We start from the raw sequence: 15,792 nt of genomic DNA, 5'->3' as shown, positions 1-15,792 counted from the left end.
AAGGAGGATATACTGCATACAAGAGATATTTAATAAATCTTAGTTATTGTATGTTGTTAAGACAGAGGTGAATAAAACGTAATTTTTCTTTTTAAGGCTTTTTTGCCCCCTCCCCCGACTTGCCAGACAGCCAAAAAAAATCTAATTTTCATTTTACTGAATGATATATATAGCAAAAATGCTCAGTGTGCCATGCTTTGCTTTGTATGTGTCAAAGAATTAGAAGAGATGGCTTTAAATCCTGAGTTATTTACTAGTTATATGATATCAGCATGTCTCAATCTATTTTAGCTATAGTTTGCTATAGGATGGTGATAAAATAATCCTCATTATCTCCTAGGATTGCTCTAAACTCTTTGTAATCCTTAAAATGCCAGGGCTCTTCTACTCTCTCATATGGACAATCAGAAGAGACTGCCTGTAAAGTTTTGTAGGACCATGATTGAGAAGTCCTACAAAATTTTGTTTAAAATATTTACAAACCCAACATAAAAAAATGTCTCACGAAGACAACTAGGTAAACCAAGTAACATATATTTATTTAGCACTTATGTGCAAGTCACTTAATTGTGTTTTTCTCAGTTTCCTTCTCTGTAAAATGAGCTGGAGAAAGAAGTGGCAAACCACTCCAGTATCTTTGCCAAGAAACCCCCAAATGAGGTCCCAAAGTGTTGGACATGATTGAGATACCTGAATGATAGGGAATAATAGCCTCACATCACATGCCAGAAGTTATTTTAAGTACCAAGGTAGAAATTTTGTTTGATTGTAAATGTACCATATATAAGACTGCCTTTGGTTTCACTCTCTCCAGTTTTCATTGGCACTGATATATTAGATCCCTAGAGAGGTTGCTGTTATTACTTCCAGAGTTATATGGGCAGCTATCCACCCAACATTAGCTCAGGAATCCCGGTAGCATGATTGCTCTTAACAATTAACTAATACACTTACTTCTTTAGAAAATGCATTTGCCCAAATAGCGTAGCAAGAACACGAGTCACAAAACATTTCCTCCATGATTTAAATTCAAATTTCCCCACAAGATTCAAAGTCAAGAAGACTCCAAATCCAGAATTCTTTCCATTACATTATATTACCTACTACTAGAGGAAAAAAAAATATATCGTTAAAAAAGGGGGAATGATGATTTTCTTTACTATACTGCAGTCATATTTCAGCAAGCAAAGAATTTCAAAGGAATCTGAATGAAAAATGCTGACCATTTTCTAGGGGCTTTTAAGTTATCAATGACTAAAAATAGTCAAGATGAGCAGCTGCTCGCACCAACTTTATAACATGGAATTGTGGAAATTATGCCCCCAATTCATCCCAATCTTAGAGTAAATTATGTGTATTGAAGCGTGTGGATATGTATGGGGTGATGGTGGTGTAGCTTTTATGATTTTATTTCTCTCACCTTTGAACAGTTCTCTTAAGGTGGCTCAACGGATAGAGTGCCAGGCATGGAGACTGGAGGACTTGGGTTCAAATCTTAAGCCCCCTTAAGACAAACATCTCTGAAGAAAGTCTGTAACTCATTAAACTTAAAGTTAGGAAATTTTTATTCATTCAATTAACTTATTAATTGAATTTAATCACTTTTAGAGGAAGACTTACATCATCATTTACTGACTTGGCTGGGAATCCCAGGTGAAGATGAAAATTCTCTGCTACATTTTTTAAAGCTGCCATCTAAAATCAAGCCATAAAATTATAGACTTTAGAATTAGAAGGGACCTTAGAGATCCCCTAGTCTATCTCTTTCTCATTATACAAATGAAGAAATTGAGGCTGACTGGAAGGAACCTCAGAGGCCATCTAATCTCAGCCCTTCATTTTACAGATGAGGAACCTTAGATGATGATAGGAAATGATTTGACCAAGAACACACAGGAAACAAGTAGTAAAGCAGATTCAGCACATTTTATCATCCTTTCTCTAAATAAGAATGAGCTTGGCTCTTTCTCCAGGTTTTTTAAATCATTCATTATTTGTTATCACATGTTTAAAAGTTATTATTTACACATTTAAAGGTAGCAAAATTATAGATTATCAATAAGGCCCTTCATTTCTTTCATTACCAAGTTGTTCCCTTTCTATAAAAGAATAGAGAGATGTCACAGTGTGATTAAAAAGATTTATGTTTGCTTTTTCACAGTATAGTTTAGTAACTTATTAAATTGAAGTCTTGCTTGGAAAAGTGTTTCAGAACAAAACTGCCCTGTTAATTTTTTCATTTTAAAATTTTTATTGGTATTTTTAAGTTTTTTACATCACTATAGCATCCCAAGAAATTCTCCTCCTTCCCTTTCCTGAGTACCATCCCATATGAAAAATTAAAGACTTACTTGTAATTGTGCCATCTCATGGAAACTGCACAGAGCTACCTTTTCTACTTTGGGTCATAAGAGACTCAACATTTGATTGGGGGTAAAGGGGTTGAAGACCTCTTGTTGCCTCTGCCTTACACACTTGTCTTGAAGCAGGAACAGAAATTGTGTATATTCTGTACAATTACCATATTACATGCTTCAGAAATATCTTGTGTTAACTTTTTCTGATCTGTGGTGGCGTCCAAGAACAAACATGTTTTTCTTCCCACTGTTAATTGGCCACTTTTGAGTGTCCTTGTAAAGGCCTGCTATTTACCTATCTTCAAATGATGTTACTACTTACAAGGTGAGGAATTGCGACCTAAATTCAGCTTTTTTAAAAATCATTAGTTAACATGTATTTACATTATTATTAGAAGTAATCATCTCTGGGGACAAGCCTTGTTAGCAGATTCTCACACCTAATATTGGTATTATAATTGAACATGAAAAAAGGGAGAGGAATCATCATTTGAGTAATAGTAGAACATTGCATAAATGGAGAGGAAGAGCAATGAAGGGGATACCCTTACAAATCAGTGATCTGCACTGGGAGCAGCAGCAAAGTGACCTTGAAGTAATCTCCATTTTTCACTTTTGTTGAGTAAGTGCCCAAAAGCAGGATATGTATAAATGGCAGCTCCTTCACTGAATACAGTCATGAAGAACTTCATGCTTTTACAATTTTTAAATTCAAAAGTAATGAATGAGATGTTAATTTTAATAGGAAGAAAAAATTTCAGTCAGGCTTGTTTATTTCAGTTTAGTTTATCTAATATAATGGTATTTTTGCTTAAGATATTAAAGCTCCAGGCTCCTCTCTAAGAAATAAATAATTTGTCATCTGCTTTTTTGCAGGGATTTTCCATATCTCATGAAGTCACAGTTTCAGAGCCTTCTCCTGATTGTCCCCACCATGCCCTTCAAAAATCTCACTGGTCTAGAGACCTATTTTGATATTTCTATATAATATTAATTTAGTATATTTAATAATTTGCATAGATTTTTTTATTGCTTATTCCCCCCTACCTCCCTAAGAGGCCATTGTGTATACATAGTATAACTACTAAATATTGGGCAGCCTCTTTGTAATACTGCCTTCAGAGACCCAAAGAAACTCAGACTCTTCTGTTTAAGAGAGTATCATAATTATAGTACTAACAGAAATAAATAGACCCTATGAGCAGCCTGAAAATTCTGTACAGGGCAGGTTTATTCTTTATTATATTTTCAAGACACTTTTCCTATGTTTTTTTTAAAAAACAAAACAAAACAAAACAATTTCTGGGGATATGTTGATTTAACATACCACCTAAATATATAAACATAAAGCTTTCAGTTAAGGTTTGGGATCTAAAAATATCAATCTGACTTAAAATTTTGCAGATGACACTGAGAGATGACAGGATCAAAGACACAGAGTTGGAAAGACCCTTAGAGATTGATTAATCCAATCCCTTACTTTTACTGAAGAAAGAACTAGGATCAAGAGATGTCTGACTTGCCCAAATTCCAATGAGTGATCAAGGAGGACTTTTGATTCCAAATCTAGCTTTGTCTCCACACTCCTCCATGGAAAATTACATTTTTTATTAGGGAGAATTATGTATTATATTTTATTTCCACTGAATTTTAGTGGTAAATTATTAATGAAATTCTTTGATTGCATAGGATATAAAGCTATGTCTCACACTGCAATCATGGTTCTGAGGGAGAGGTCAGAAACCTACTATAACAACTTTGTTCTCTCTCTAGCTTGAGGTGATTTTGGAGGCTCCGGGTAATTTAAGAATCTTCTTATTTTCAAACCCAGGCTGCTGCAACTGCAGAGAGTATCCAGGACTAACTTTTGATTTCCGTCCTGTGTGGAGGTTAAATGGGTAAGTGAGGAGATGAGGATTTCAGTCGTAAATGAAAAAGTCAGGTCAGAGAAGGGGGCATATAGGGATAAAAAAAGGCATTGTAAAGGAAGTTGCTAATATGAATTGTATTTAATCCTTGCACTAAATTGCCAGTTTATAAGTTAGATTCTTCTACGCTCATCTCATCTTTTTTGCCTTTAAAATTCAAAGTTAATGAAAGAAAATAAAAACCTAGCCAGGAGCACACTGTCCAGCCATCAAAATTTCTTCCTCTCCCTCTTAGGTTCTTCAGAAGTGAAGAGTGAATGCTCTTGGTGGAGGTGTCAATAAGGTATAGAGCAAAAATAATTATTAATTACATCTTATCAGTATAAATGATGATGTAACTTCAGTGATGATTTATAAACATACTGAAAGCTGGATAGATGATTTTATTTGGTTCAGGCTAATAGGTGAGACTACTAGTAGTGATCAGTATATAAGTGAGATTCTAGAAAAGAGATGTTCTGGTGTTCTCTGATGTATTTATAGAGACTATTTAAAACAAATTTGTGACTATTGCTTTTGTTGGCCTAACAAGACACTCACTTTAAGAGATTCTGGAAGGTGTGGTGTCTTATGATGGCAAAATTATCCAAGTGCTCCTCTGTGCAGGTGATGTACTTGTTATATCAAGCCTTAGATTACTACAAAACTTTCACAGTATACTTTGTACTGGGAGACATCTGCCTGAACATCCACAAGGCAAAGATAAAGTAAATGAAGTGTCTCTTTCCCAAAATCAGTGAAGTTAGACAGTTTCTGTGGGTAGAAAATGAAATGGGTTCAGAATTTAAATCTGGTAACTGATGCCAAATTTATCACTAAATATCTGTTTTCAAATATCCCAGTAATTGAAGGTGGCCTGTGTTTTGTGATAAAATGAAAAGGAGGATTTCTATATGAACTGGGAGAACCTCAATTAACCGATGCAGAGTGAAATGAACAGAACCAAGAGAACATTATACACAGAAAGTGAAACATTATGGAAACATCCAATATAACCGAGTTTACTACCAGTAGCAATGCAATAACCCAAGACATTCCTGAAGGATTTATGAGAAAGAATGCTATTCACATTGAAAGAAAGACTATGAGAGTGGAAACACAAAAGAAACACATATGACTTATCACATATATATGGATATATGATTTGGGGTTTTGGCTTTGAAAGATTGCTCCATAGCAAAAACGTACGGAAATAGATATCAAGTGACAACATTTGTTCAAACCAGTGGAATTGGTTGTTGGCTCTGGAAGTGCAAAAGGAAGAGGGAGGAAAAGAAAATGAATCATGTAAACATGAAAAAATATTTTAATGACAAATAAATAAATAAAAATTTTGAAAAGGTTGAAGGATGACAATATCAGTGTAATCCATAATCTCATCCACTATGTTCAAGGAAATCCACAGCTAGTCTTTCTGTTCTAATGACATTTCAAAGCATAAATCAGTCAATGTCTACTATCTGTTAAAGACTATACATAGAATAAATAGATTAAAACTATCCCAGCCCTTAGGGTATTCATACTTTAATAGAGGAGATAAAACAGGTGGAACCTGTAACACTATTAGAGTTGTTCAGTCATTTTTCTAGACTTTCCTAGGGTCACACAGCTAGAATTATTATAATAACTGTTCTGAAGTATCCACTCTTTGTGATCCTATTTGGGCTTTTCTTGGCAAAGATCCTGGAATGATTTTTCCAGCTCGTTTTTCAGATGAGAAAACTGAGGCCAGTAGGGTTAATTGACTTGCCCAGTGTCACACAGTAAGTGTCCAAGGCCAAATTTGAATTCAGCTAGATGAGGGATAAGACTGGCACTCTATCTACTTCACCATTTACTGGTTGAAAACTATTAGAACCATTACCCTAGTTAAACTATAACTGCAAAGGGGAATTCCAAATAAAGTTTAGTGAAAGATTAAGAAGGAAAAAGTCCCTCCAATCTGGAGGAAATCAGTGAGGGCCCCTGAGTTGTTATTTTGTTGTGTCAAGGCTTTCATGAGATGAAATAGAGCTTGTGATGACCATCATCCTGTGGATCAGACAGTCACCTGCCTAAACTGGAAATTTATTTCTAAGGAGCCTGAAGTGAAGTTCAAAACTGATAACAGGTTTTCAATACAGAATGTGGTGAGGATCAGAAGCCTTTATCATGTTGAGGGCCATATGGAATAGGGGGTTTGAGAAATAATTGATGTTCTAGAATATGTAGTTCAGAGGGATAAGCATTCTTGTCCCTATTCCTGAGTGCAGTTTATCACTCTCAGGATCTTTGAACTGGAAAATGGATTTGAGTCATGTTTGGGAGTTTTCTAAGGAATACACATAGTCTAAAGACATAGGATGAGAGGAGGGACTGGAGACTTTAGGAGATGAGTAGCAGCTTTGGGGAGAAAATAATCAAAATCCTATCCAAGAATTTGTGAGCTTTGTAAATTAGTTACTTTAGGCTAGGAGCACTGTGAGAGGTTGATTAGAATGAGAAAAGACCAGAGGAAGACAAGTAGATGTCATTAAAATAATCCATATAGTAAGTAATGAAGGCAGCTAGGAAGCACAGTGGATAGAGTGCTGAGCCTGGAGTCAGAAAGATTCATATTCATGATTTTAAATTTCATCTCAGATAATTAATAGCTGTGTTATCCTGCACAAGTCGCTTAACCCTGTTTGCCTCTGTTTCCTCATCTGTAAAATAAGTTAGAGAAGAAAAAGCAAATTATTCCAGTATTTTTGCCAAGAAAACTCCAAATGGGGTCATAAAAGGTGGATGCTACTAAATAGTCATTATTATTACTATTTGTGTGACTCTGGGCAAGTCACTTAACTCTAGCTCTGTTCATCTGTAAAATGAACTGGAGAAGTAAATGAAATTCCACTCCAGTATCTTTGCCAAGAAAATCCCAAATGGGGTCATGAAGAGTTGGACCTAATGTAAAATGGAAGATCTTAAATACAATAGAAGCATCAAGAATAGAAAAGAGAAGATAGATTTATAACACATTGTGAAAGTTCAATCAACAAGATTTGGCCACTGATTAGACAGAAAGGGGAGGAAGTATTTCATTCCTTATCAACTGGAACAATCAAAGTACTTGGAGACATTGAAGCTTATTGCTTTTGAATTAATTTCTGAAGAGTCTTTTATGACTCTTGCTTAATGACCAAACACTAATCACTAAACTGACCACTAATTGTGTGATCAGGGAACTATATTCCCCAGGATCATTTTTGTGGACTACCAAGTAATGATATTTATAGAAATTATTTGAAAAAGTCCAGGTTACTAATATATTGATGATAAAAATTTGTTTGATATAACCTCATGAATATTTACACTTCCCAAGAGTTTCTTAATAAATACAACAATGACCTGCCATCTTGAGGAGGGGGCAGGATCTGGAAAAGAAAAATGTAATAAAAATGAAGTAAGAAAATAAATAAACAAACATCACATTAACATTTAAGATCACTTTGAATGCTTTGATGTGCTTAGAAATTTATGTTAAAGAAGAATGAGGGGGGTAATCTTTTTATTTAATTGGGTATAACTATGTAGGACCTCATTGGCATATTTCAATTAAAATGCAAAACTAAAGTATTTCACCATGGATTGGGTTGAACTAGTTGAACAAATGACTAGCTAGACTTCTTTATTGTAATGAATTTATCTCTGTGTTATTTAAATTCCATTTTAACTAGATAAGAAAATAATGTAGAATTATCAAATTTCTGATTGTTTTTGGTATGTGATATGAATGAGATTCAGTTGAGATGAAAGAGAACTCATAGTGTCTGGCAATTCACCAAGGCACCTTATTAGTAACAATGACTTTTAATGCTATAAGGAATTCTTGCAGGTCTTGTAAACACTGGGCAGAGAGATTCAAATCCAAAGATCAGACACTTTCAGGTTCTGGATATCTATGTCTATTCACATATAAAATAGCCTAAAATAAAAAACATTTGGGGTGTGTTGCCTTATGTTGATTATTAAAAATGGTCCTCATAACTTCTCACTTAGACCATTATACTTTTATTGCAACAATTCAAAATGTTGGAGTAGAGGGAGATGCTTAGTGGAGCTCTTTCAACATTCCTCCAAAACGATTTTGAAATAGGAATTCAATTCAAATTCAGCAGTGGCAGAGACAAAAAAAAAGGTCAGGATGAAACATTTTTCCAGATTGACATTTTGTTAGAAAAAGAAATCTGTAGCATGGGGTTAGAGGCTGACCTAGACCTCATGTGGATGAAATACCAGTGGTGGCATTAGGTAGTGGAGACAGAAGCAGCACTGGCACCTTCAGGAACTTTCAAGTCAGAAGGGGACCTAGGAACTGGTCAGAAAGAGATGATAGGGGACTTCTGTGCTAGCACTAAATACAGGATCAGTTGCTTTTTTGCAACTCTATTGCATATAACCACTTTTGGGTCATGAGGGAGTGAGAGCCCTGAGAAGCAGTATTATTTTGAGGCAAAAAGGATCAGGGACCATGATGAACAGAATCACTTCTGGTCTCTGTGGATCAGGGGCACTGAAGTGCAGTTTCTTATAAGGAGGGTAGTAACATGGGTCTGGATCAGGGTTAATTGTTAATGTTGAGTTCTATTTGGGACACTTAAGATATGATAGTGAACCCAAAAGGATTACCCACAGCAGTAAATGTTGTCTGAATATGTTGAATCTGCTAATCCCAAACTCCAAATGATAACAGTATTCCAGCACTACCAGCCAGGCAATGAAACTGTAGTTAGAATGTACAGTTATTTATGCCCAATTGAAGCCCTGTGCCTTTGGAAATGCTTTAGATTGACTGTGGATTAAACACTGTTTCTGCAAGATATAATACTCCTCTTCCCTCCAATTATCCAAGGATATGATTCACTAGAGCCCTAGGATTCTTGGTGAAGCCCAAGTCTGAAGTAAGTCTAAGAAGATTTATTACTAACAGGCTTAGGGAAGGGAAAGCAGGATAATGGCTGGGAGAAAGGGAAGTCCTTGACTAATTAAAGTTAATGATATTATTGATAATCTTAGAAAATACTGTTGATCAGGTTTGATAGATGACAGCCTGGTTGGGCCAGATAAGCCCAACCTAAATCAAGGTTACTCTGCTGAATAAGGTGTTATTGTTCTTCTTGATAGTGAAATTCAGGATCAGGGATCGAAGAAGTAAATTTGAAGTTGGTTGCTGGTTGCTGGTTGAATAAAGCTCACCTAAGGCCTACCCAAACCACCCTTTTCAATCCAATATCTCAAATCTGAGATCCTTGTCTGTTCAAAATCCTGGCTTTTATACCTGAGCCTTAACTGCCCTTGGCACCTGCCAAGCTCCTGCCAGGCTCAGTTAATTCCACATTCTAAGCAGGTAACTGTCTATCATCTTGACTTCAACATGGCTGTCCAATGTATTATTACAAGTTTTGATTTCAATCATAAGTGACTAGGGGCCATTCCTAGTTGAGGACCAGAGTACAGACTAGGAGATCAGTGACCACACTTCTCTCCAGATCACACTACATTGGAAACACTGAAAACTTTCTGTACCCTGGAGCTAGCTGTGAAAATACCCATGAGGAAAAACCCTGACACTTAGGATCTTTCCCCTCCTGGCACCCACACTGAGAAAGGGCTCTACTTTAACATAAAGTTTAAAATCAAGAAATAAGATGGGAAGGAGGGAAAGAATGTAGAACTGAAATTGTTTTTAGAAAAGGAATGTTGTGTCATGAAATATTTAATGAAATAAAATTTGTTTTTCAGTCATTTAGCTATGTCCAACTCTTTGTGACATTGTGAACTATAGTGTCCATGGAATTTTCTTGGTGAAGATAATAGTTTGTTATTTCCTTCTCCAATGGATTAAGGTGAAAGAGGCTTCAGTGATTTGTCCAGGGTCAGGCATCTAAGTGTCTGAGGCCAGATTTGAATTTCATTTTCTCAATCCCATTCCCAGAGTTCTATCCATCTGAGCTGCTTCATGAAATAAATAAAGTTATGTTAAAAATAGACTACAGTGATGATATATTACCTTCAAGGACAGATATGAAACCATCTCTTTGATATTCAAAGCCCTTCATGACTCTGCCCCTTCCTAAATTTCTAAAACAGTTTTCTTGTATGTTATTTTCCTCCATGTATTTTAAGGTCCTGTGATAATATTTATATATTATTAACATTAATAATATATAAAATATAATAATATTATTGTTCCTCAGCTATTCTATTCACATATTCATATCTTTGTATTGGCTTCTTTATCTACTTCCCAATCCCTAAACATATTTGAGATTATTTCCTTGCTCATCTCCAAGTCTTGGTGTACCTGACTTTTATTTTAAAGGTGCAGTCTAAATTCCACCTTCTGGAGGAGTCCTCCATCAAAAGCTTTCCAGAATTACCTTCTTTCTGTTCTGCATGTATTATTTTTGTATTTTTGTTTTATATGTTATATGTTTTTGAGAGGAGGTATTATTTTATTTTATTTTTTGCTATTCCCAGGGCATGGTATATGGTACTTAATAAGTGATTGTTGATTCAATCATTGATTGATTTTGACATAGGACTGATATCTCTATACTTGTTATATTCTTATCTAACATCTAGCACAGTGTCTTACACCTAGCATGCACTTACAAAATGCCTGTTGAGTCAAACTTATTTGTCCACTGTTTTCCTAATGTTTCATAGGTCACCTTTGTTATATAGTAGGCATCAATTACTTGGGGATTGATAAAGAGAGGACTTAAGTATTTTTTGCTTAAGGGACACTTAAATGGCATAATGGATAAAATACTGAGCCTAGAGTCAGTAATTTGAAATATGGCCCCAGAAATTTTCTAGTGTTGGATTAGGGAAACTGTAAGATGATAGGGGTCAGTGACACTGATGTCTCCCTAATCCCAGGTCTTTGGAAAAACAAAGGCAGGCTTGACTGGAAGGGAGGGCCAGGAGCTTGCGGAGTACTCCTTCACTTCCCCCATCCCTCTAAGCACTTGGAAGTCAGTTAACAGCTTGGTGGATAATCTAGCTTGGTAACTACTGGGCCAAGATGGTAAGTGGGGAAAGGCTAAACTCCTTATGATGACATCTTTCTCTGTATTATTTCCCCACAGGATAGAATAGTTGAAGCTTGATGTCTTAGAAACTTACTGACTCAGAGGTTAGGATCAACTTCAGAGCCACTAGTAAGAGGAACTTGGCTTATGGAGGATGTGAGTATTTCCCCAAATTATCTTTATCCAGATACTGTTCCTAGATGATAAGGGTTTAATGATATCAGGGAATGGGAAAGGGGAAAATGGCTTAGGACTGATAGGTAAGGAGATACTACCTAAAACAGCTAAGTCAAATAAGCAGCCCCTTCCCCCAAAGGGGGAAATGTATCTTGCATGGCTGATCTCCTATCTGAGCCTTCTTCTTTCTAACTGAGATAGTTAAACTAAGGTAGACTGTGGTATTGCTTGAAGGTCTAACAAAAGTAAACAGCTTTGGCTGTCAGAGACTGAATGACTCCAGCAACTACACAGATTGCCCCTCTGCTTACATCCAAGAGCAAAGAGTTGGCACCAGGATCAGGACCAAGACCTGGGAAGAAAGGTGACCTGGCTTTTTTATACCAGGACTTCAACTGACTTTAACTGCCTCCCTCTTTTAGAGTTCTGAGGGGCACTATAGAATTCTGTGCTGCAGCTTGAACCCCTCTCAGTAATATGGATGCCACACTAGTGTGGTGACCCTGGGCACTTAACCTATATTTGCCTTAGTTTACTCATCTGAAAAATGAGGATAATAATAGCATCTGTTTCTCAGAGTTGTGGATCAAATAAGATAATTGTAAAACACTTAGCACAGTGCTTGGCATATAATAAGTGCTATAGGAATGCTAATTATTATTATTATTACTATGAGAGAAAAGACACAGTTGGAACACACCATGCTTCTTTGTTCTGACAGCTGTCTGTGCTCCAGGTTCTTATGGGATCTGTGTATATCTGAGGCAGGGAGGACTTTAGGTAGTGAGAAGCAAAGCAGAATGAATGGCAATCCATTTGTTTTGTGAATCTAGTTTATTTCTTCTAATTTCTTCAGAAACTGAAAATCGGTCATAAATTTCCTCTGCATGAGATTTTTTCCTTCTCTTTCACCTCAATGGCCTTCATTTTATTTTTCTTAGTGTTACTCTCTGTGGCTATGAATATTTTGGTACAAAGAGAACCTTCCTTTCTGTCTGACATTCTTGGGGTATGAACCAGATGATATGGCTGCTGGCAAAAAAGGTATGGACATTTTAGAAACCTTTCTTCCCATTATTTGAAATGGTTTCTAGCGCTCTAAAGAGTGAATATTCTCCTTGGCTTTCCTCTTTTTGCTGATTTTTTTTCTTTCTCAGTATCATTTGACTCTCTCTCTGTTCTTCCTGTTGTTGAGAAGAAAAGAATGGTCTCTTTGTAGATTTTGTTTCATCAATTTATACCCTAATGTGAGGGGACAGCCATGCAGAACTTGCCCAATTCACTTTTTGCTAAGGATAGCAGTATCTTGTGCAGAGGAAACATGTTACAGTCAATCAAGCAATTGACAAGCATTTACTAAGCATTTTCTATGTGCCAGAAACTGTGCTAAGTGCTTCTGAATTCAAAAAAAAAGGCAAAGAATTGTCCTTGTTCTCAGAAATATAGTATTTTAATTGGGGAAACATCAAATTATTCAGTCCACATAGGATATATACAGTATAAAATGTAATATACTTTGTTCAGTGTAAATAGGAGGTAATCATGAGGAAAGAAATTAGTGGGGATTGCTAGAGAAAAAAAGCCTCCTCCAGAAGGTAAGATTTGGGTTGAGTCTTGAAGGAAACTAGGAGGCAGAGGAGAAAAGGGAAAGCTATCCAGCCATGTAAGATAGTAAGTGAAAAGAATTAGAGATGGAAATAGTGTGTCATGTGTGAGGAATAGCCAGTAGACCTATGGAGCATTCAGTCGAAGAAGAAAACTAAGATAATGGGAAGAGATGAAGACTTTAAATGCCAAACAATATTTGATCCTGTAAGTAATAGAAAGACACTGGAGTTTACTGATTGAGTGGGGATGTTATCAACAGACTTGCTTTAGGAAAGTGACTTTGGCATCTAAGTGGAGTAGAAAAGAGCTTCAATTTGAAGGCAGGAGACCAAAGTTCAACTCTCACCTCTGTTTTGATCTTTGAAAAATTACTTACTCTCTTTGGGATTCAGTTCTCTTCTCTGTAAAAGGAGGAGGTGTAACAGTTGGCCATCAAGGTCCCTTCAAGTTCTAAATTTCTGATCCTTTGATGAGGTGGTTTTTAGCTTTTTGGAAGCAAAGATTCTTGTTCCCCACAATCTGATGTATTTTAAAATCAATAACAAAGTAGGAAGGCATCTATTTTGATATTTGTCTTCAGTATTGATTTCTAAATAAGAGCTCACTCTGCCTGAATTTATTCTATATTATTTCATGTATGTCCCTTTGTGGAGCCATACACAGACTCCATACTTTAAGGCATTTTGTTTACTTTTTTTAGGTTCTTTTAAAATTGCAATTGATTCTCCCTCCCCCTGACCCTCTCTCCTTCCCCTCCATTTTTTCTTTCTTTTTCTCTCCCTTGCCCTCTCTCCTTCTGCCTCCCCCTTTCTCTCTTTCCTCCCTTTCCTCTCTCCTGTCCCCTCTCTCCTTTTCCTTTTTCTCTCTTTTTCCCTCTCTCCCCCTTCTCTTGTAAACATTCTGAGGCACAGTGGGCTCAATTTACTAACCATACCCAGCTCTAAAAGTCTGGAAAAGAACCATTTATGTCTCTTAAGACATAGCACACAAAGTCATTAAAGTTTTTTTTTTTTAATTGACCATGACTTGTCTTTCCCATGTACTGAAATGTTGGTCCAAAGGGACTATTTCAGGGCTAATTATTAGTTATCCATATGAAACTCACTATCAGCTCAGATCAGCGATGATTGGCTTTCTGCCTCTTATTTTCCAGGCCTACTTAACGGTGTACTCATCATGTTTAGATGCTGATTAAACAAAAAATCAAAGAACACCCCAAATTATGCCCAGTGGATTTTTGTTATAGATGGTTATGGGGATGTAGGGAGAGAGTCATTACCAAATGTAATGGTCCCTATCTAGGAAAGAGACTGAAGTCTTGTTGGTTCATGATATTTAATCCTTTTATTTCAGGCTTGTCTCATACAACAGATCATATCCTTTTTGGCCCCAAAGATAAGAATAATATCCTTTTTTTTCTTTTTCAAGACATCAGAAAAATGTGAATATTGCTAAAAAGCCTTTTCTGAAGACAGCCAAGGTATGGGGATTAATCTATTTCCAAATTCGATCTGAAGGTTATTCAGTCATAGATTTAGTGAAATTAAAGAATGACCTAAATATGAATTTTCTGTGATCTAATGTATATAGTAAAATCAGAATTATAAGGGTGACAGCCTTTTTCAGAAGTACATGTAAAAGAAAGTCCATAATTTTCCCCTTTAGGCTCTGGTGCTTATAATAACACACCCTGTAGGTTAAAGCCAGTGCTATTTTGAGCTGCCTTGAGAGGCATGGTGTCAAGGAATAAGGAATAAAGATATGGCAGTGCCATAGCCCTATTAGAAAACATCTGGAGTTTCCTGTTTGGTTCTTGGCACCATAGACAATGCCCTTTAAGAAGGACATTCATGAACTAAGAAAATAGAAAGGAAGACAAGCTGGATGGTAAAGGGCTTTAAAGCCTTGCCTTTTGAGGGCTAGTTGATAGAAATAGATGTTTATATGATCATGAATCAAGATAACGATGATCATAATAACTAGCAATAATACTTGTAAACAAAAAATCAATAGTCAACACTTTGTCAATGCTCGGTATATATTCCGATTATAATCTTGTAACTATAAGATGTAACTGTGTGATTTCTGGTAAGAATATAGTTATAGGCAATAGTCTGTGTACATAACCAGAATAATAATGTACTCCAGGAAAGGACCTAAATTGTAATCTTCTGTGTGTGGGCTACCATATTAATCAAAAGTGAGTGACTATGTTAATCCTAGGTGTGTGAATTTTATAATGTACTTTATATCAAACTAATGGGTACAAGAGGAAGTGCCCTCAGGGGGCTGGAAGAACCTTGTAAGGGTTGGGGGCAGATGAACATAAAACTATGAAAGTGTGTATTTTGCAAATATGGTGTTGATTCCAAAGCCAGGTAGATCAAAAACAGAGAAATACTACAAGATCAATCTCCTTAATGAACATACATACAAAAATCTTTTTTTAAACATTTATTAATATTTATTTTTTAGAAAAGTTAACATGGTTACATAATTCATGATCTTACTTTCCCCTTCAAACCCCGACCTACCTCCCCCCCCAACATGGCTGATGCATATTTCCACTGGTTTTAACATGTGTCATTGATCAAGACCTATTTCAAAATTGTTGATAATTACATTGGTGCGGTAGTTTCGAGTCTACATCCCCAATCATGTCCA

This window comes from Gracilinanus agilis, chromosome 3, assembly GCF_016433145.1.
Source record: "Gracilinanus agilis isolate LMUSP501 chromosome 3, AgileGrace, whole genome shotgun sequence".
NCBI classification, from domain to species: domain Eukaryota; kingdom Metazoa; phylum Chordata; class Mammalia; order Didelphimorphia; family Didelphidae; genus Gracilinanus; species Gracilinanus agilis.
The sequence above is the reverse complement of the archived record's forward strand: the minus strand, read 5'-3'. Positions refer to the sequence as shown.